This window comes from Halichoeres trimaculatus, unplaced genomic scaffold, assembly GCF_033239565.1.
Source record: "Halichoeres trimaculatus isolate MK-OKI-2021-1 unplaced genomic scaffold, fHalTri1.1 fHalTri1_scaffold_15, whole genome shotgun sequence".
NCBI lineage: Eukaryota > Metazoa > Chordata > Actinopteri > Labriformes > Labridae > Halichoeres > Halichoeres trimaculatus.
In genome coordinates this window covers 19072575-19094404 of record NW_027437193.1, presented here as the reverse complement: position 1 = coordinate 19094404, position 21830 = coordinate 19072575, and the positions used below count along the sequence as shown (strand labels likewise).

The window sequence follows — 21830 nt, the reverse complement described above, 5'->3', positions numbered from 1 at the left end:
AGAGATGTACTGTAGCACACAAATCTAGGACTTCAGACACAGACAGTTCTAGTTTGGTTGAAAACCTAAAGAGGAAACAGCCTCTGTGAGATGATTTTACAAAGTCAGCTCAACTTTCCCCCAAGGTAAGTCTGAGGAGTGAGACAGGCTCACTTAGAGAGTGGACAAGCACTAACAAGGATCAAACCCACAAGGGGATCCTGGTGATGGCTTTGAGGGATGCTTGTTAGTATAATTCAGATGTACAGCTCATTACTTCACACATTCATAAATAAATCTTGAAAAATTATCACTTTCAGATGTATGCCTGATAATAATCCACATTTTAAAACAAGATTATCAGCGCCAAACAGGTTATTATAAAAAATATTTTAAAATATTTTAAAAACACAGCTATTCTGGTAAATGGTAAAAGTTGCCCTGAACAAAAGTAAAGTGGTGTTGTAAATGAACCACTCTTCAGTCGTTTGCTTTTTATCCCAGGAAAAAAAAAGTTTTTACAAATAGTCCTGAAAGCCCCTTTAAAGAAAAACTTCAACAACTGACAGAACAATGATGTGACTTCCTCACTCAGTCTGCAAATACTTACATCATGCTGACAAACTTTGAAATTGTTAACCTGATTGTAATCTGATGTTTTGCGCATGCTGAGATAAGCAAAAAACTTTACTAAAATGTTAAAAAGGTGAAAGGAGTGATATAAAAAAATGCAAAAAAAACCCCCAAAAAAACAAAAAACAAAAACAACAACAAAAAAAAAACAAAAACACACATAAGACCAAAAAAAATGAAAAACAAACAAAAAGACAAACAAAAAACAAAAAAAGACAAAAACAGACAAACAAACAAACAAGCAAACAAACAAAACCAGAACACAAACAAAAACAAATACAAATCAAAACAAACAAACAAAAATTTTCTATTGGAAGTATATGTTGTCCCATATAACAAGGCCATTTATTTCTGTGACAAGGCAATACAACCTTGTCACAGAAACTACACACATATTATACAGTCAATGTTTTATACCCTAATTTCTATCCTTTTGTTGTAGCAGAATTTTGCCATCCATTTTAATGAAACTATACCTGCAAGTTAACAGACTAATAAGTCTTAGGCTGTATTCAGACCAGAAAAGTCCTTTGGTCCACTTGTTTGGTCCGGACCAAAAGCGGACTTTATTTTTTTCTTTTGGTGCTGTTCGTATTCAGATTGTACTTTTTGCAAGTGGACTATATTCTGTAAACACATCCACGTGTGACGATCGGTGCTCTCATTGGACAGCACTGACAAAGGCGGCACACAGAATACAGACCTGGAAATGGAGGTAAACGTGTGTTTGTGCTCTTATTAGAGCTGCAAAATCATTTTCAGTTTCAAGAGCAGCTCCTTCAAAGAAGGCTTAACAACATCGTTTCAAATTTTGGAACAGAGAAGATGAATGCGCGCAGCAAAGAGGCGCTATGCTCTGCGTGTCCTGACCCACAACATGCTAGCAACAGCGTGGCTAAACAGAAGACGGAGGATCAGGTATGAACCAAAGACGTTTAGGTTACGGTGGCCTTATAGGCCCAAAAGGTGCATGTATCCTGTAGTTAGTTCGGATGGACCTTGGTTTGTATTCAGACCTGCACTGGAGAACCACGAACCGCACCAGAGTTTGTTTGGAAGCGGACCGAGACCACCTCAAAAAGGAGGTCTCGGTCCGGTTGTTTGGTCCGCACCAGGGTTCGTTTGTGTCTATTCACACCTGCATGAAAAGTCTGCACCAGCGTGGGAAAAGAACCCTGGTCCGTTTAAAGTGGTCCAGGTCTGAATACGCCCTTATTTGTATTAAGTACTGGTTTTTTAGAGGAATAACACACACGTAATTACTGGGAAATGTGAAGGCCTGCATGAAATTGTTGCCACAGAAATAGTTGTTGAACTACTTTCCTAAATTTAAAGTCAAACTCTAAATTGCTTTTGGCATGTGAGGAAAAGTCACTTGAATTTATCCTCTGAGGACCACAAATGTCATGGCAATCAATCCTGGAGCTGTAGAAGGATTTCAGTCTGGGCCAGAGAGGTGTACCTGTGGGCAGACACTGCAGTCCCTGAGGTCTCACTGCCAGAGTGGCTAATAAAAAGTGTTCACAGTCGGGGTTGTGGATAATCAAGAGTTTTGGTCAGGACAAATGTACAGTCTTTCCCTTCTTGTTTACTCGGTGGAAGAAATTGTTGACATGATGATTTCAAAGCATGGGTGCCAAACTCCAAAGTGTCTGCATGGTTTAAAACTTTAAGAATAAACTGGGGAGAAAAAGAAAGGAGTGAAAGGAAAACCACTTATTTCTTGTGTTCTCTCCTGTCCACCTCTCTCTACCTCAAGCCAAGGTGAACAAAGAGAGGGGTGTAGAGGAATGAGAGTGAGGGAAACATTGACAGTGTGGGTGTGAAATAAAAATGGGTCTTTGATCACAGAGCCTGGCAAAGCTCTTTATGACTTTGTGTCCTGGAGTGTAAGAAGCACAGTGCAGTCTGGAGTGTGTGTTCACAGTGACACAGAGCTGCCTCTAATGACCTGCGCATCATATTTCAATGACTGGACAAAAAGATGGGTCGGGACACTTCAGCACTTGGCAAACATCAGGGAGGACATGTCTTTGTTGTCCTTCCCTGTTCTACACCCTTGGATCTGTCTTTGACCTGTGATGAAGTGTCGCACTTCATGTTGAAAATCAATACAACCAAAAGTGGTTTGTGTCGTCTTAGAGGTTAAAAAAGGAAATGGCTTGTTGTTGTGGTATTCATTCTATTATATTTTATTGTTGTTAGATGTTTCCTAGGAGACTGTCCTTCACTCTTCTCAGTTCTCCTGAAAATTTCCCAGAATTAAACTGTATGAAAGAATACAAATCACCAAATATGCTGAGCTGGACTTTGCAGACTTTGTTTTCCTTCTACTTCGTATAAATCCACCTGAGGCCAGAGTTTGCCAATGTGTGAATGCAGCAGGTAACACTCTGGGACATTCACGGAGTAAGTGGGCAGAGTGATGATGATGTTAACATTGAGAAGAGATTTACCGCTGCACACTCTCCTCTGCTTGCCTCACTTTCCAGTATATTGTTTTCTATTATTGTGATAGCCATGGGGGAAATATCCTCACAATGTTGTGATGAAATTAACCCAGAAACTGTCACTGTTACTCTGCCCTAACCGCATGAGATGCCAGCATCAGCCACAGTGACAAAATCAGCCAGATTACATGTTTTTTTTGTATTTGAGTATCCTAACTACCGGAGCGACACAGCCTGAAGGGAACAGGACATGATGCACTGTTTTCACACCTCAATTTAATTTCTGTCACTCGCATGGACATGGATGAGGAGCAGTTTATTCTTGAATTTCAGAAGAGGAGTTTCTGCACATTACCTCCTTATTTTACTACACAACCTTCATAAAGTGTCTGCTGGCTGGAGTGAGATTACCAGGGAGCTTGAGGTGTCCAGAAAGAAAATATTTATGATTTTGGATAATGTTAGCTCATTTGTCAAAGAGCAGATGGTAGTACATTCACATTATCCATACATGTGACTAAAGCGTTGAACACTGGGTTTTGTTAATGCCAGGCTGTTTTGTTCTTCTGATTAGAAAGTCTATAAGTATGACACTTGGAAAAAACTTCATCTTGGACATCCTGAACTAGTCTCTTGCACACAGCTGATGGTCACGTGATTTTTCACATGACCATGTGAAAACTGGAGTTTTTTGTAGATGCCTGGGTGTTGATCTTAGTTATGACTAGTAAAAAATAAAAATTTAATAGCTCAAAAGTCTATTTCATAGAGCGTATTAGGGCCACTTAAAGAAAAAAAAAAGAAAAATTTAAGTTTAGGACTAACTGAACTCAAAAACTTACTAGTATATAAAGTCGCAATTTTACGAATTTATAGACCAGTAAATTCCAATTTCTCAAAGATTTATATGTGGCTTCGAATGTGTAGATCGTTCTGTAGTTCACTGCAAGATGGACCGAATTGATAGCCTCATCAGATTGTACTTTTGTTTTGTTCTCAGCAATAAGGAGATACTACTGGTTTTAGCCCAGAGTCATTGCATTCTTATTAGCAGTCGGACTCTGAAAAGACTTGTCATGCTATGAGGCTGTTCAGAAGAAAGCAGTACGCTGAACTTGAGGAGGTGTTTGCCTTTATCTGACAAGTTCAACGCAGTGGGCAAATACAGGGATATAGATGTTACATCTCCGAGCTGTACAGATGGGTTATGTGGTCTGGATAGGAACGAAAGAGCGAGTCTTTGAACTTTCCTCATCAGGAGCATTTAATAAATGGAATGTTAAAAAAAATAAACAGGCGATCTTGGGCTTCTGCAGCGGAGACCAGAGCAGTCGATTACAGTTTACAGTCCACTCAGACTTCTTAGTAGATCACAAATAACAAATAGATTGTAGAAAGACGCATGAAAACATCTGATATCTCCCATATATGTCACAAAACAACCTTGGATTTCCTTTTTTTTTTTTTAGTTTTTTTTTCAGCTTAACTTTTTTCAGTTTATCACATCTGCATCTCTCAAGCGTGGCATCCCCTGTGTATCAACTAACATCCAGGACTTGTGACTTCATAAACCAGTAAAGTTAAAGCTTTACAAGGTCGAAATCTTGTGACTTCATTTACTCGCAAATTTTTGAGTTTCTTAAGTCGTAAATTTGCGACTTAAGAAACTAAAAAATTTCCTTATTAAATTTCTTTAGTGGCCCTAACATGCCGTCGTAGTTTCAAATCCTTACGCGATGAAAATTTACTCCTAGGCATCCAAGTGATTGATTTGCACTTTTGAATTTCTCACCTGCACACTACGCTGGTATCAACAACATTCTATACACTGTTATAATTTTACAAAGCAACAGAATCATTTTTTTCTAAAAAATAATGTGATTCTAGAGTAAAATATTTGCTTTAAATGACTAAAATAATCCCAGAGAAGTGGTCATAGTTGTTTCTGCAGGAAATGTGGGTCCTCTAATTCAAATTCTATGGACACTGGGAATTTTTTTTTTTTTTTTTTTTGCCTTTTTGGGGGGCAGGAAAGTGGACAGAGCAGGAAACAGGGCAACAGTGGGGAGTGACATGGGAGAAAGAGCTGCTGGTTGAACTTGAACCCAGGCCAACCGCTTGAGGGCTTTAGCCTCTCATGTGGGGCATGCAGCCTAACAGCTAGGTCATACCAGCACTCCAACAAACCAATGATTTAATGGGCATCGTTCACCCCAGTGTTGTGGGGAGGTCCACAGGTCAGGACTGATAAACCTAAAGGGCAGAAGACACATTGATGTCTCTCTCTGCAGCTCTCATTCTGTTTGCAGCAGGAATAGACACGATGTGTGCAGCGTTTATCAAAAATCAGCCTGGAAGTGATAACAGTTAGTGGTGTGGAGGCTGTGACAGAGAGCGGAGCAGAAAGACACAATGCAGGGAGGAAGAGATGCCACTTCAGCAGCACCTGAATGCAACTTCCTGAATGTTACTGCAGAAACATAGAGGGCTTGTTCCTCTAATATTTTAAATGAAAAACTCAGAAACAATTTCCTCACTATGTTTTCTTTCTTTCTTTCTTTCTTTCTTTCTTTCTTTCTTTCTTTCTTTCTTTCTTTCTTTCTTTCTTTCTTTCTTTCTTTCTTTGTCCTTATACCAACACACACTGTGTCTCTCTGCTTTTTTTGTGTGGATTGACCACTTCTGCTCTGTCTCTCTGTCATGGCAATGAGCATCTCCAGGTTACAAAGTGAGTCTAGATTTTCTTCATGAGATGCGGTGTTTATCAGTACAAAAAGGCAAGCAGATAATAGAAAGTATTGTTTCAAAGCACAGGATATTAAAAAAAAAATTCAAGTATTAAAAACCTGAGACAACCTTTGTGTTCACAATGAAAATCCAATGCCACACAGTATCAGGGAATATCTGGCACTTAAATGGAATGAGGACGTACTGTAATAGAGGATTGTCCCTGCTCCACCTGCATGCTGTACCCATGGGTGCTTTTCAGTACCGAGGTCATGTCTGCCAGGTACAATCTCCAGCTGGATGAATGAGGAAATGGTCAGGAAACAGTGCATCTGGAGAGAGAGAGAGTCCAGAGAGTCTTTTTTATTTTTTGAAAAATTATAATAATAATAACAATAATAATAATAAAAAAAACGACTACGACATCACATGCACAAAAATATTCACAGCCTTTACCTAATACTTTGTTATTGCATATTTGGAAGCAATAAAAGCCTGAAGTCTTTTTGAATATGATGCCACAAGCTTGGCACGCTTATCTTTGGACAGTTTGACCCATTCTTCTTTGCAGCACTTCAAAGCTCCATCAGGTTGGATGGGGAGCTTCAAGTCTGATTGCTTAGCTTTGAGCTAAGGGTTGTTGTCCTGCTGAGAGACGAACCGTTGTCCCAGTCTGAGATCAAAAGCGTTCTGGAGCAGATTTTCATCCAGAATGGCTTTGTACGTTGCTGCTTCATCTTTCCCTCAATCCTGACTTGTCTGTACCCTGAAAAACATCCCCACAGCATCATTCTGCCACTGCCATGCTTCACTGTTGGGGTTGTATTGGCCAGGTGATGAGCAATGCCTGTTTTCCTCCAATCATGATGCCTGGCATTCAGGCCGAAGAGTTCAGTCTTTGTCTCATCAGACCAGAGAATTTTTAAGGAGTGCCTTCCATCTGGCCGCTCTACCAAACAGATTAGTAGATTGCTGCACCGATTGTTGTCCCCTCTCTTTACGGCTGGAACGCTGACTGAATGACCAAAAAAAACGCAGCAAAACGTCTTGGCTGGCTTTGTGTCTTTGAACATTTAACATAAAAAATATGAACATATCTGCTTCTGAAAGAGAATGATGCACAATGCGCCCTCTAGCTCAGTTAGGTACAAGTGTTCATTTCACACACTGTCTAAATATCTTCAAGCAAATTTTCTGGTACTGTGTAAACTACATCCAGCACTGCCTGGTTCCTTCACCTCGCCAACAGGCTTTTCTTGCCAAACACATGTTCGGCTAAACCGACTCTCCAGGCTGCGGTAAAGAGCGGCGCATCCAGGCATCCGTGCTCTCTGGCCTGAATAAGAAGAAAAGAGAAGGAAGCACTCAAAGCCCAGACAAAGCATGACACACAAACACACGCGGATGTTTACGTTCGATTTAATAATGTACAGACGGACTCAATAATAAAGAGAGCGAAACAGGCCGCTCTTTCTTTCTTTCTTACACACACACTCACACACATTCAGAGTCTCTCCCTGGTGGATAAATCAGTCCTTTCATGCTCTGTCGTCTGCCTGGCCCTGTTCTTCTGTGTTACTATAATAGAGAAGGAGCAGTCCCTCTCTTTTACTATTCCAATGGTCACACATACATCTCCCTCTCCCTCTCTCTGTTCTTCAAAGGGCTTCTGCTCGAGTCAATCTACAAGTACACTGTCGACTGAAGATAGGGGACTTACAGCATGTGTAATGACCGAGGAGGATATATCAGTCTAATGAAATGTGTGTGTGTGTATGTGTGTGTGTGTGTTAGTGTGTATGCCCACAGCACATGTGGGGGTATGTGTGTGTGTGTGTGTGTGTGTGTGTGAAGATGTGAGGTATAATTTGTTCTTAAGTGATAAGGATGGAGGTAATAGCTTTTTGAAATAGGAGCAGGATGATGATGAAGATGGTGTGATTAACATGAGTATAATAACGTTATCACTGGGCTGTAATCAGGTGATGGCTCAGTGTTGATAATGATGGTCTTAATGATGATGATTGTGCCCCTGTTGAAGAAGATCTGTAATGATTTAAATGGGACATTGTTTTTACTTTGCTTTGTGGCAACAAGGCCGCAGAGGAAGTTTTTTTTTTCTCCCCAGAAGACAAACGTAAACTTAAAGCGCACTTTGGGGATTTCTGAAGGAACACATTTTCATGTTTGCATTTAATTATTCTTCATTAATCTGCTCTGTCACATTAAATATCTGCTTCATAAATCTTTTCATTTCCTTCTTTTCTGTCTTTACTATTTCTCCTTGCACAATACCGTCCCCAGCTGCCAACGAGTCTCAGTGATTAAAGGTACACCTGAGTGCTCGTGTGTCCTTGGGTCTGTGCTCAATACAAACAAAATAGCAAACCATTTGTTTCAACATCCCCCCCAGCGTCCTCATAGTGTGCTAATGTGATCAAGCATTTTGAGTATCTTTGGACCAAGCTGAAGAGAAAGCATGGTAAATGTAACTCATTTAATGTTACTACTGAACAGTGTTAGGTGAAACAAAACCACTTTTTGGGGTAAAACGTAGTGTAACGTGTTATTACTGAAAATATGGTAACGGGACATACTTCCTTTTTTAGTTGGGCACAATATAACTTTTCCCAGGGACTGATTTGCCTACATATGCCTCAGCTGCGCGAATGTGCAATTGTCGTAAGCTATCATTCCACACTGGTTCCACGCTGGTACTCGCATTAGCTTGTAGAGAGCAGTCAGTCATCATGGCATTATGTTTTTCTTGTCAAGTGCTTTGTGGCCTTTTATAAAATAAAGAACACGAAAGAATTACCTGTTATGTGCTCCATAGTAGAACTTTATGTAGGCCCATACCTGTGGCGGCTGCTGGTCAGTCAAGGTGGGGGAGCTCATTTTTTTCAGGCCTACGTCATAAATTTGTTTATTTAATTAAATTTAAATTCTACCCTCCATTCCTTTTCAAGGAAATGATCTGTGACCCTGTCGTTCCAACCAGGTGTTTTTCTCCAGGGATTTTACCAGTGTTCTCTCGATGGTCGGCAGTGCTAGACTGCTTCAACGGCCTTGACCCATTGTGTTGCGGGTGTAATACTTGCGCCTTTTAACAGGAGAAGCTCCTCTCTACACCTGCAGGCTGTAAGTGTGAGTGACAGGGGGAGAAGCTGTAGCTGTAGCTGCTTATTGGTGAAAAGAGAGAGAATCTTTAAACACAACGCTCGTCATTTTTAAGAAAAGTAAACTCACTGGAGATCGATAAAGCCTCCAGATCAGTCCAGAACAACTAAATGTATAACTCAAAAGATGCTCCGGTGGAGAGTTATACTTCAAGATCGCTGACTGGCTCATTTCACTGTTAATCAAAAAGGGATTTGGCCTCAGACAGATCATCCAATCATCATGCAGAAGCCCAGCGTCCAGGCCAGCCCACTGCCTCATAGACCCCCAGCATCCGATGGGGGGACACAGCCCAGCGTTTATCCAATGACCGTCCAGTTTCCACAGTGGAACAACCCACTCTACGCTTCCCCGCTGAAGTCAGATGCTTAGCGTCCGACTGTGTTAAAGCGCTGAGATGCTATGGAGATGAATGAGAAGGAGGTGGAGCCAGTTACCTGTGATAGGTAGCTGAACAAAAGATAAAGGAATCTAGACACTCAGTACATATCACCACTTTTTTTGGGATCATTTTGAGGGAAGCTGAGCTTCCCTTGCAGTCTTAAAGCAATCGCCACTGGCCTATAGGCCTACATATTTGGGAAATGAGATGGGGTTCTGCCCAAAGTCAAGCACTAAAAAAGTAACGTAAAAGTAACAGATAACAAAACAAGTTTCTTTCCATAGAGGGTAACTAAGTAAAGTAAGGGACTCCTTTTTCAAGAAGTAACGTGTAATGGGCAAACACTCCTTTTTAAAAGTAACTTCCCCAAAACTGCTGCTGAAGTGATAATTTTTCTATTTGAATATTAAGCAGCCAAGACTCATTAAACATAAAAAGCCAGTTAAACTAAAAACAATAGCTCTCTTATAATCTGGCAGGTGTGGTTGACTATCCTAACAACTAAGAACCATAAACATCCAACATCCGCAAAGTATTATTTAGTTCCCTATAAAAACTTACGGAAAAATGGATTACTAAACCATTGGCGAGCAAAATGCTTGTGTATTTGTGCAGATTCAATTTAATTGATATATCTGATTACTTCCCACTTGTGATGAATAAATAATCATTAAAATAGTTGCATGTAGAAAAGAAAATTTGTTGCCTATTTTAATGGACATTTTTCTGCCCTACACTGTCAGAAAGCTTATCCACCAACCTGATGTAAAGCAGCATTTTTTAACATTCATATAAAACTCAACATTCATTTCATCCCTGAAGTAGAACTCTATCACTAAGCATGCATTGCTGGAAGAGATGACAAACTCCTTCCATTTTCTTCAGTATCCAGTCAGTGATTATGAACTTTCAGACAAAATTACTCATGGCACTGCTGAAAATTGTTTGGAATCTTAAAGACTGCAATAATGAAAACATCATCAGTCTCTATTTACAGACATCAAAACGCATCTCCATCTAACAGTGTGCTCATAGCAGTCCTCTTACAACTTTAAATGGAGTAGCTTCAGAACTTACTTGTCCAACTATGAAAGATGAAAATGCTGAAAAAGCAAAATCTTGACCGATGAGCGCTCTTCTGTTTGGGCTCCTCTTGAAGGAAACACTCACAGTTGGATGCTAAAACAGTGCTGTTTGACATCCAGAAAACAGAGCTCTCTAATCCAAGACTCCCATCAGATCAGTGTCTGATCTTTCTCTATCTCTGAACCATTAAGGTTTGGCCCCGTTGTCTTTTGTCCATCAGCACACATCAGCTGTATTGTCAAGGTGCAGCACAAAGCTGAACCGCAGGAGTTTATTTGGACAGTCTGTGTTCTCCTACAAGACAGCCCAAGAGTGGAATAAGATCCCACAAAGCCTCAGAGAGTCCAGCTCTTACATATCCTTCAAAAGCAAACTTAAGAGTTGGCTAATTGATAACCAAAGATGTGAACACTGAAACCTATAACCACTATTGTGTATGACAGTAACTGTATGTATGATATATGTGAGGTACTAAACATGTAAATTATTTGTATTTGTTATGAGAGAGTGTGAGACTGAGCCACATAGTAGGAAACTATGCATCAAGCTTTTTAATCAATGTGTATCTCATTGTATTTTACTGTTGACCAGCATGGTATTTGCACTCTGCATCTGTATATTGTATGTCTCTTTTATTTCTTCCCTACCAGGCATAAGCCTATACTGCTTTGGCAGGGGGGACAGCCGATGTAAACTAGCCTTTTGGCTAACTCGGGTGCATTTACATTTTTATGAAATTTTTATTAATGTGCAGTGTCCCTCCGAAACAAATAAAGAAAAAAAAAAAAAAAAAAAAAAAAGACAGCTTGAGTCCTGTGGCCGAGGATTTTGTGCGCCTCCAACCCCAATGCTGTTTCCTCCTCATCCATGTTGTCCTAATTTGCTTCTAAAAACCAATCGCCTATTGACCTGCACACTTATTGTAACTACTTTAATTATTGTAGCTTGGTGTTTCTTTACCACCTTGTGGCTCCTTACAGTGGTATAGAGCTGCTGGTACCATGACTATTGTTACCTTGGCCTGGCTACTTCTGGTAACTGACACTCTGGGCTTAGCACACTCACAGGAAAGGAAAGGAAAGGAAAGGAAAGGAAAGGAAAGGAAAGGAAAGGAAAGGAAAGGAAAGGAAAAGAAAGAAAAGGAGTAGAGGAGTTTGAGCTGGAACAGGGACTTTATTTCACTTATATCTGTTCCGAGCATAGAGGAACTTTTTCTACCTTATAGCTTCTTCTCATTCGCCTTGTGGGAGCACACACACAGCCTTCCCCCTCAGTAATCAACAATAGTTATGTCACTCACACACATACACCTCCAATAAGGCCTTCTGAAAGTGGGTACCATTAGTGAAACAACTTGACATCGTTTATAAGTGTTTTATTCATATTATTTTATTCAGCTAGATGTTTTAATGTTGTTTCAATGCCTGACTTCCTGTCCGGACTTCAGGCAAAAAAAAGTCTTGGGTATCTAATCCGGAGAGCCCCTGACCTTCCAGAACCAAACCAAGCCAGTGGAAGTCGACTTAACTCATTGACCGTAATTAAAACGTTCCAGATCTGGTGCCATGATGTGGCAGAGATAGACTCCACATGGATCTGGTGGGATTTGGCTGTTTGGGCTGTAGCGAAGCTGTTACGTCATTGACCCTGGACAGTAATCTCAGTGATGTCATCCATTAGTTCATGAAGTGCTGTTTTGAAGCTTCCTGGCAGCGGTGGCCATATTACAAACACTTTTATCATAGAAGAAGAGCTGAGGCAAGCTTTAAGCCTCTTCACCAACAGCCACAGTTTGCCTCCTGGTAAGTTGAGTCAGCTGTGCCCCAAGTTATGCAAATCTCACAAAAATATCTAGAAAGAAAGTAATAAATGGAAATGTACATATAAAGTGATACAGGGACTGAAGCAAAATTGTGTTTTGAACCATGCAGGAAACATGTTTATAGTTGTAAGGCGGACTATTTTTTGAATGGGTGTGTATGTGGTCCCCAGTGCTTCTGCAGCCACCCTTAAGTGGACTCTAAGTGTGAACTGCAGTTTTAACACTTTTGCATCAGCTTTGTATTTCAAACCAAAAACTGCCACTTGATCATTTTACACCGTACTTTTCTGTGACTGCTATTACAATAAAGTGAATCCCCTCCATGGTGCCCTCTTCTCTCACATTCAGAGATTATGTTTTTGATGCTTTTTCCACAATTTTGAAGTCAGTTTCCAACACAGAGAGCAGAGTGCTTGAATTTCAACAGCATCAGCATGCAGTTTTTTTGGGGCTGGCCACAATGAAAAATGATGGCACTGGTGGCCTTAAGAACTACAGATTTTCCTTCTTCACCCTCAGAAAAATCATCGATAACTGCAGATACATCAGATGGAATAACACTTCACCCAAAATAGGCATGAGTCCCTTCAGCGTGTTTCCTCTAGCTGCAGGCTGTACCCTTTTATAATGACCTCTTTCTCACCAGCCTCATGATAAATACTCATGAGTCATTCTAATATTAAACAGCCTGGCATCTGATGCTGTGTATGTCATGCATTTATCTTATTGATGAATAAATAGTATTAGTTTATTATTAACCAAGCGTTCAGTAATTCATGGCTTTTATTTACAGTTCATAAAACCTTCATTAGAGCTGAACTTTGATAAAACACTGCAGCCAAAACAATAATTTTAGAAAAATTATAACACAGGATGGCAACACATGACTACTTTGCTGATACGCTGGATCAATTTTTAGATGCCACACTGATGATGGAGATGATGATCATGATGATGGTGTTTGAGGAGGCAGTGGTGATTATGAGTGATGATGGACACAGCACCAATGATAATCAGGAGAGAGAGCATGATGATGATGATGATGAAGATGAAGAGGATGATGATGATGATGACAGAGACCAAAAGAGGAAAAGAGAGAGTCGAGAAATCACAGGGTAGTCGGAACGTGCCGATACATTTTTAAGAGTCACGTTATTATTGAGGAGAGAGGGAGAGGAAGGGAGCGAGGGAGAGACCGAAGCAGCGAGAGGAGGAGAGGGAGGGAGAGGGCGCGATAACAGCGTTTGTCCTTCTTGGACTCAGTTTTCTGACCGGCTGACGGGCTGAACGATCGGCGGACGAACAAACTTGAGACCTTCGCGCTGGGATTCGACATTCAAAGGTAAATTGAGAAAACATTTGTGTGTTCACGGGATAATCCCGTCATTGTGTACTTGTGTGATTCTTTATCCGGCGGTCAGGCTGACTGAAGATCAGACCTAGTTTCCCATCGCTTGGTATTTGGGATTTGTGTTTCTGTGTGCCTGCTCTGCTCTTTGGCACCGCTGCTTGACATTCAACAGAAAGCGCATTTTAATAACAGTAACGGTATGTGGCTCTTGAAATGTCACTATTTGTTTTCCATTATTGTTTGCTGTGACAGATGCGCTGTTTATTCCCTTGTCGGACCGACTCCGTGCGCATTTGCTAGACTCCGAGAGGGTTAGTTGTTTTTTTTTTTTGGCCGTTTAAAACTCTGTCCCTCAAAGCTTGATGTCAAATCACTTACAATTTGTAGTTTTGAGAAATATCACAGATTATCCTCTTCGTACTGAACGCAGGTTCCTAATTGAAAGCCCTTGGTCAAAGAGATTGAGGACCTGTCCGCTGGCGCACGCTCATGTGGGATTTTATGTGTGGGAATTTCTGCTATAATAACTGTTGTATACATTGATCGATCCCTTTATTGATCCATTCATCGATTCTTAGAGATTTGTAGTCCATGTTTTCCCCCGGCTACAAGGTGAGGAGAAAGGGCTGTCACTTTTGTGCAAATTGGAAGGGCGCAATATTTTTACGCGTGCGAGACGATTCCTGTCAGCGGCGTCTATGCGTGCGTGTGCGCACCCCTGTCTGTCTGCACGCGGCACTTACCGGAGGACGGCGGGGGGCAGCGACTGACAGACAGTCACATAGCGAGCGCAGACACCCAGGGGCAAAACATTTTACCTGCACACGGTCCGTATGCGCAATTTCTCCGCGGTTCAGCACGTCACTAATGAGGTAGATCGACTCCGAGTCGCTTCAAAACCTCAGCTTAATTGCGTCCATTTATTACGTGACCTCAAAGTCGGAGATGATAATAAGTATTTAGCTTCCTTTCTAGAGTCGGCGATGATGCGTTTGTGTTCGTGGAAAAGCTCCTTTTTTCCTGTAATGTTTGTGTTTGTGTAAAAGCATCCATTGGCCTTCTGGGAAATACATTTGCTTAGATTTATGACCTGCCCTCTCAGGTTATATCGATTATAACAGCTTGCTGTGAGCTATATTTTTGTAAGGGCAAGAAAAGTGGGTCTGCCTTGTCTATATATAATTTTCTAGATGTTGCAGAGAGAACAGCGGGCTTGTGATACAGTCATAGCTGCAGCTGGGTCAATTCTCAAGTGGGAAATGTGTGCACTTATGGCCCCTTGTTACACATATACATAAAAAAAACTAATGCAAGACTTGAATGGCTCCCCCACACACACTGACACACTCTAACCGACACAAACACACACACAAACACACACACACATGATGGGCCTTAAGCGACTGTAATGGCTCTGATCAGGGTGAGACATGTTTATGTATGTGGAGAGCTCATGTATTATACATCAATGTTGCACCGGGGTTTATGGGTACAATCAGAGCTATGTGTGCGCACACTATGAGTCTGTATTTGTTTATGTGTCTGTGGTATGACGTGTGTGTGCATCTCTGCATCAACTTGTCTGTGTGTGTGTTTCACTGTGTGTATTAGTTTCTTTGATTGCATGAGCACTTTCCCGCTATTTCCCCTGGACCAACAGTGGTTTCTTATTTGGGGAAGATAGAAAATAGGACGAGGGAGACCAGTGATCGGGCTCACTCCCTCTCCTCCCTTCTAATGTGGTTGAAAAAGAAAGAGGCAGAGGGAGAGAGCACAGCAATCTGTGTGTCAGCATCCAGTTAGAAATTGTGAGACAGCAGATAGCTCCTGCATTTACCTTGCAGATTGGAATCAAGATGTGAAGGAGGGGAGAGGAAGAATAAGAAGAAGGAGAGGAAAAGGTTAGGAGACATCAAGGGAAGGAGCAGGAGGGGTGGTTAGATTGACAAAGATGGAGAAGATGAAAGGTAGACGGAGGTAGAGGTGGGGCAGAACATGAGCAGAGATTAGAGGAAAGACGGGGAAATGTGTTGAGAGTTGGAGGAAGACAGAGAGAAGGAGGAGGAGGGATGGTGGTGTGGAAACAGACAGGTCGTACAGAGTCAGTGACTTATACCAGCGATAAAGCTGCCTCAAGAATAAAAGCAGGAAAGAGATGTGCTGTGGTTGTGACAAGAGAGGGACATGTGGAATCCCATTAGCGGACATAACTGTGTGTTAATGTCGGTAATAGAGGAAGAGGATCAGGATGGATGGCGGAATAGAGAGGGAGAGGAGGGAGGGTCAGCAGGCTCAGCAGAAAACCTCGAAGGACGAATAAAAAGAAAGTTTTAGGGACTACAGAGGGAACAGTATTTGAATTAAAGTCTTAAATAAAGATTAAAGTTTTTATGAAATCAATATACATGTCTTAAATATTTTATCTTGAATGTCTTGCATTTAAGGACACATAATATCTGACTGAACAATGAGGAAACTTGTTTTTACAGTCTCTTAAAGGTATTTTAGGATGTGCATTTTCCTAGAAAACATTTTAAAGGACTAATAATTCCTCCTGGGCTCAGGAGTGTTACTACTGTAGTATCCAGCTTAATGCTTTCTGGAGTTTATTAGCATTAAACAAAATGCTGTCATGAATCTGTTGTTATCCTTAGGGTGGGAAGCAAAAATACTGTTACAACGGTTTACTGTTATGTTCAGGTTGTAAGTTCTGAAAACTTAGAGTACCAGAGAAAAAGCACTGCTTTTTAACAAATGTATTGCTAGCTATGTATTTGAATGAAATGAAATTAAACATCAATGTATTCCTTATCCTGTATTTATGGGATAGGTATGTAAGTATACAGGTATTCAGGAAGGATGTGACTGATGGATACTTTATGTCGATTGAGAGAGAGACAAGACTACTAGGAAAAGCCATCACCAGCCTTGTCGCAACGCTTTAATATGTTCATCAACAAGTGGAAACCTTTAATCTTTGAAGCCAATGCGAAAGTACCAAAAACTGCAGTTTCTTGAGTGTCCACTAGAGGCTGGCTTAAGAGGCATTGATAGCCACATAAAAACCCATTCAAAGAAGCCCTTATTTACAGGATTAAACAAATGCTTTAGAAAAAATTCATTTTTTTAAAGGAATTAAAGTTATGGGCTTAATTAATGGCACAGCTACTAGGCAACTTTAGTGACAGGCAGGCACGCTGTGGCTGAAGACTCACCTGGGTTCCATCTCTTTGCCCGAGAAGTTAAGTTGATTAAATGTTTTCTACATGGTAACTGCCAAAAACAGGCTTCAAAAAGAAGCCTTAAAAACAAATTGGTGCCATCACAGACTCTACATGCATCTTTTATACATTCAGTGGTGCTAAAATTTGTTCCTTCATTGGAAGATGACTGGATTTGCCAACTTCTTGTTGAGCCGTAATCTTCAATTCACTCTTAGGTTAAGATTTTTTTTTTCAACAGCAGAGGCACCAGTTTCTTATTAGCATTATCTTAGATATAAATTTATTTTCTGACAAATCTTATACTTGTTGGAAAGCAACTTCCATGAACTGTAATGGCCTGTCCAACCTGTAGTTTTAGCTAGGGATACTTCCTAATGTATTGCCTGAGTACCACAAACATTTGCCCTTTAGGTTTCCCATTAACATGAACATATGAAATAACAATGATTTTTATCATCATGCATTTCAACAACTTGATAACCCAGTAACAGTTTAGGAGCTATTCAGCCTGAGATATTCAAGGAAAAAAAGGCAGCCTTGAGTATCTGGTAGTTTTGAAAAATGATTTTATTACCTCGCAGAGTTTAGAGCTGACAAATCTTTCTCAGTGACTCAAGAAGCTGGTAGTGATATCAGCTTGGGTTGTTACATGATGTTCTCCACCCTGTGGCACAGGTTGGTGCTGAGTTTTTGTGTGGAAGTTACAGGAGAAGCAAAGATATCAAAACAAAGATTTTCCATATTTGTAATTCACATAATCATTGGGACTTTGCAACAAAAGGGAGGAAAACTCTATGTGCGGCAGAAACCTCAAGCAGGACCAGACTGATCTGCCATAACTTGATTTTTTAAGGCACATAACATTATCTTTGATCTAATAGCGCTCTGATGAGGGGTTAAAGCAAAATTCAGTATGTGATTTCTCTTGACTGATATAAAGAATTCTCTGGCACAAAGATTTCCCGTTCATTGTGTTCCAGACTTCACTTCCTGTCTGTCTTTAAAGACTCAATCAGACTACATCAATGACATGCCCCAAAAGACACAGCACAGTCTTGAAACATGCTGATCATCGTTCCATGTGGAGGATAAATGTCTTCACATGTCCCACCCCCTTTGGGAAACACACAGGAAACATGGTAAATGATCAGTAAGCCTCCATTTCCTTTTGATTGTCTCCTAATGAGAATGGAAGAACCCCTAGGATGCGTACCCATGGGGGGGTTCTCTTCTGTCAGTGTGTGGCAGGCGACGGACGCATACCATTCATTAGCTGACAATCCAGTGAAATGAATCAGACAACATGGCCTCTCAGGGATCCTCCCAGAGAACAAGGAAATAAATGCTCAGTGCTCGAGACGTGAACAATCCCTGGAGGCTTTGCTCGTTGCGATAATGCACAGACAGAATTCCCTTTATGGGTCCTTCAGACGGGAAGGAAAACAAGAGCCTCCAGGATCCATCCTTGCCTGAGATCCTGCCTGTGTTCACCTCCTTCAGCTTTCCGGGCGAAATAGAATGAGCTGCTTATACCTTCTGCAGAGTCTTCCTCTGCTGTCAGTCTCTTAAAGGGAAGTGAAATGCCGGTGACTCTGCTGTGACTTTGTGCTGAACTGAATCTAAACTACATCATCTCCAATTACCAACTCAAGGCAAGTGTCTGACGCGTGATTTTTCATCCATACGTGATGCCCCCTTTAAACTCTGGCTAGATGTGAGGGATGATGTGCGATAGCTTCTCTTGGTGCCCTTTGATGGTGATCGTGCATCAAAGAAGGTGAAGACACATGATTGCTGATGCTGAGTTTTTAAGATGAGGAATACTACAAGGGCTTCTCAAGAGGCATCTCCCAGGAAGACTGTGTGGGATTAAGCCTGAAAATCCGTCACGCTTTCTTACCAGTGTTTCCCTGATGCAGCACCATGTCCCTTGCTTGATAAAATTGAGGTTACAGTTGAGGGTACCAACCCTAGCTAGAGCTAGAGCAAGAATGTTGGATTGACAGAGGAGTGATGAAACCACATTAATCATGATTTGAGTCATGATGAAGCAGAATTGTTAACTAACCTACTCTGTAAAATTTGGTTCTCAAGCACTTTTAATCCTTTCTTTGTTTTCTTAAAGTGACCGATCAAACTATTGTTAGATGCACCCAGAAGGTGGCAAGCAACAGCTTCTATTGCAGAAATAATGTTGGGAAAAGTCTTGCTCTGGAACATTTTAATGCTTTTCTGGAAAATGTTTTGAAATAAAGAAATGTGAAAAGTAAAAAAAAAAGGTGGAGTGCGTCTTGGGCAGTAAGTCTGAACCAAGTAGAAATTTGAAGCCTACATAATGAAGTGGTAAAAAATCTGCAATTCATTGAGCGTCCACTTGAGGCTGGCTGCAGAAACACAGGGAACCATGTATGCACAAAGCCAAAAAAGCTGATTTATCTACAAAAACAAACATTTTTACAGCCTGGTGCAAAAAATGGTTTGGGTCTGAATAGCTCATTTCAGAACTTGTCGTTCATAAAGTTATTAAAGTTGTGAGTTTTGCTTTAAAAAGGGCATTTCTGACTTGAAATGTGGGCACCCTATAGAGGGTTTTTTTGTGCAGAGTATAATAGTTTGTCAACACGTGAAGGAGTTAACCACCAAAAAACACAGTTTTTAACTTAATGTCATCACTTTGACGCTCCAGGGTTTGTGAAAGCAGTGAGTGGACAGAAGAGATCAGCAAAAGGACAGATATTAGGTGGACAGATGTTTTTAGCAGAGAAACCTAGCGTGTACCCAGAGAGGGAACACAACTCTCACTGGATCCTCGTGACTGCATTATCTATTGCCATGACACTGTGACATGGCAAGATGTAAACGTTGTTTCATAATATTCCCTAATTTTACTTTGATCATAAAATCCGTTTCTGTTAATCATAATTTAAAGGTTCACTCATTATTTACTGTCCATATTGAGTCCATGTTTGGTCAGAACCTCAGCCCCAAACCAACTTGTTCATTAAATAAGCAAAGTCAAATCTGTATTTTGAGTATCAGCAGTTATTATTGCTTGTTTGCATCAAACCTGGTTATCTGGGGTTGGATAAAGAAAACACATTTAATTACACACACGCAGACGTCGCTGGTGTACCAGTGTAAAGTGTGACCCTGTTAACTGGTAACTCTCAGCTGTTATTCATGGCTGCCGTGGCTGAAAGTCACCAGTTAGCATGGTCACTATTAACACCGAAACACCAGTTGCGCTGTAACGGTTGAAACTTGACAGAAGTTGCCTCTATTTTGTAGCCTTGTTTTTGACAGCTGTCCATAGAAAAACCGTACATGTTGATGCTTCTAACAGGTTGAATTTAGTGTTTGAAAAAACGCTAACTCGTCTGAATAAATAGAAATAGAAATAGAAATAGAAAATACTTTATTTATCCCCGAGGGGAAATTCAGGAGTCACCGCAGCATTTAAGAAAACAAAGAAAGAAAGAGTATAGAAAGTGCAAAAATGTCCATAAGAAATTAGATGATGACATCCCGTCCACCACTCGTCCACCACTCTCCAGCCCAGCAAGTCTCCACCTCCACAGGGTCCAGGACTGAGCCTCCCCAGCAGTCTGTTCAGTCTCTGTCTCCTGGATCCTGTCTGCTCACAGCAGGTGAAGCTCCTCCGATGTGTCGCGGCGTCCGATGTCTGCTCCGTCAGCCACGTCCGTGAACAGCATGATGCCGCTGGATTAGCACAGCTAGCTCATCCATCCCCCGGAGCGAGATCCCACGTTCCCAACAACGATGGATGGAAGGACAGGTCCACGTCGTCACCTCCCAGCTCACATCCGAGAACCAGCATGTCATCCTCACCTCCTTCTCCTCAGCTCGAGGGAAATCATCAAGCCCTACACTAGTTAGCATATACATGCTACAGGCTGCTAACAGCTAATTTCGCATGTAAACAATGCAGCCATGGTTACATGTAGGATCTCCAGACAAACACAGGAGAAATGGAGCTAATGCTGCTTCTGCTTCTGTGTGCGTATCTTTATGATGATGTAGACTGATAATCCCTCTATAGCTGTCTGCAATGAGGCTAAAGGACTTCTTTACCTCAACCGAATAAGAACAAAACTTGGTTGAGTTCAGTGGTTTCAATATGGCACCTGATAGGCATCAAAACTGAATCAGAAAAACATGGGTGATGTCACAGACATGCCATCCACATAATAAACAGTTGATGGTCTGTACATACATCACAACTCCCAAGGCCATCAAAAGCTTAGCTCTAAATTACATGGTCCTGTACATTCATCAGTAATGTTGGGAAAAATAGCTGTCTAGTAAAAAAACGAACTGGTACTGTTATGAAAAAATGCCATAGACTTAGTGCGCCTAAAAAATCCAAAGATTAAGATAATACAGCGAATGAAAATGTTAGATGATGATCTTATTTTAGATGGTCTAACTTGTACAGAGAAGATCAAAAAACATCTTTTGTTGCTGGGGGATTTGAAAGTAAATTACTGCTGAAAATGAAGCCAAAATATTGTCTCCATGTTTTTACAATTTCTAACAGCTCTTCTGGTGGACTGGAGAACCATTTGTTCTTGATTGTTCTTGTACCAAAAACTTCCATTTATTTGATTTATTATACCATTTATTCAACTTCATCTTCAGTTTTATCACAATACACAGAAAGCAAAGCTTCTTGGACTGAAAAAGAGAGTTTGTAACTCATTCAGTTATGAAACGCAGGAAAAACTCCAGGGCACTCTCTTTCAACAATTTGAAATGACTTTATTTTTCATGGCATCTAGACCTAAACTCCCACATGTTGGCATCAGCCTTTGTCAGGAAGTCAGACAGATCTGAAGGAACAGCAGGCTCATGTAAAGTGGTATTTTGAGTAAATGTATTTTGATATTATATGACCAAAGATGGATGCTAGGCATACTCCTGAAACTATGTTGTATCCATTTTTACTCCATCCCTTGTTGAGACCTGGAGCCTCTCT

At 40.9% G+C, this 21830-nt stretch overlaps 1 protein-coding gene across 4 annotated transcripts in view; it reads left to right on the top strand.

The window, feature by feature from the left end:
* The window catches only part of cdh24b (cadherin 24, type 2b), a 296244-nt gene that overhangs the window by 25854 nt on the left and 248560 nt on the right, over positions 1 to 21830 (top strand). The window contains exon 1 of one of the 4 annotated variants that reach the window (XM_074687940.1): positions 13443 to 13601. The exons of 2 other annotated variants lie outside the window; for them this stretch is intronic. The gene's annotated coding sequence lies outside the window, so the exon portion shown is untranslated. Of the gene's footprint in view, positions 1 to 13442; positions 13602 to 21830 lie in introns of those variants that run through there. One more of the 4 variants, XM_074687941.1, reaches the window with a different exon arrangement.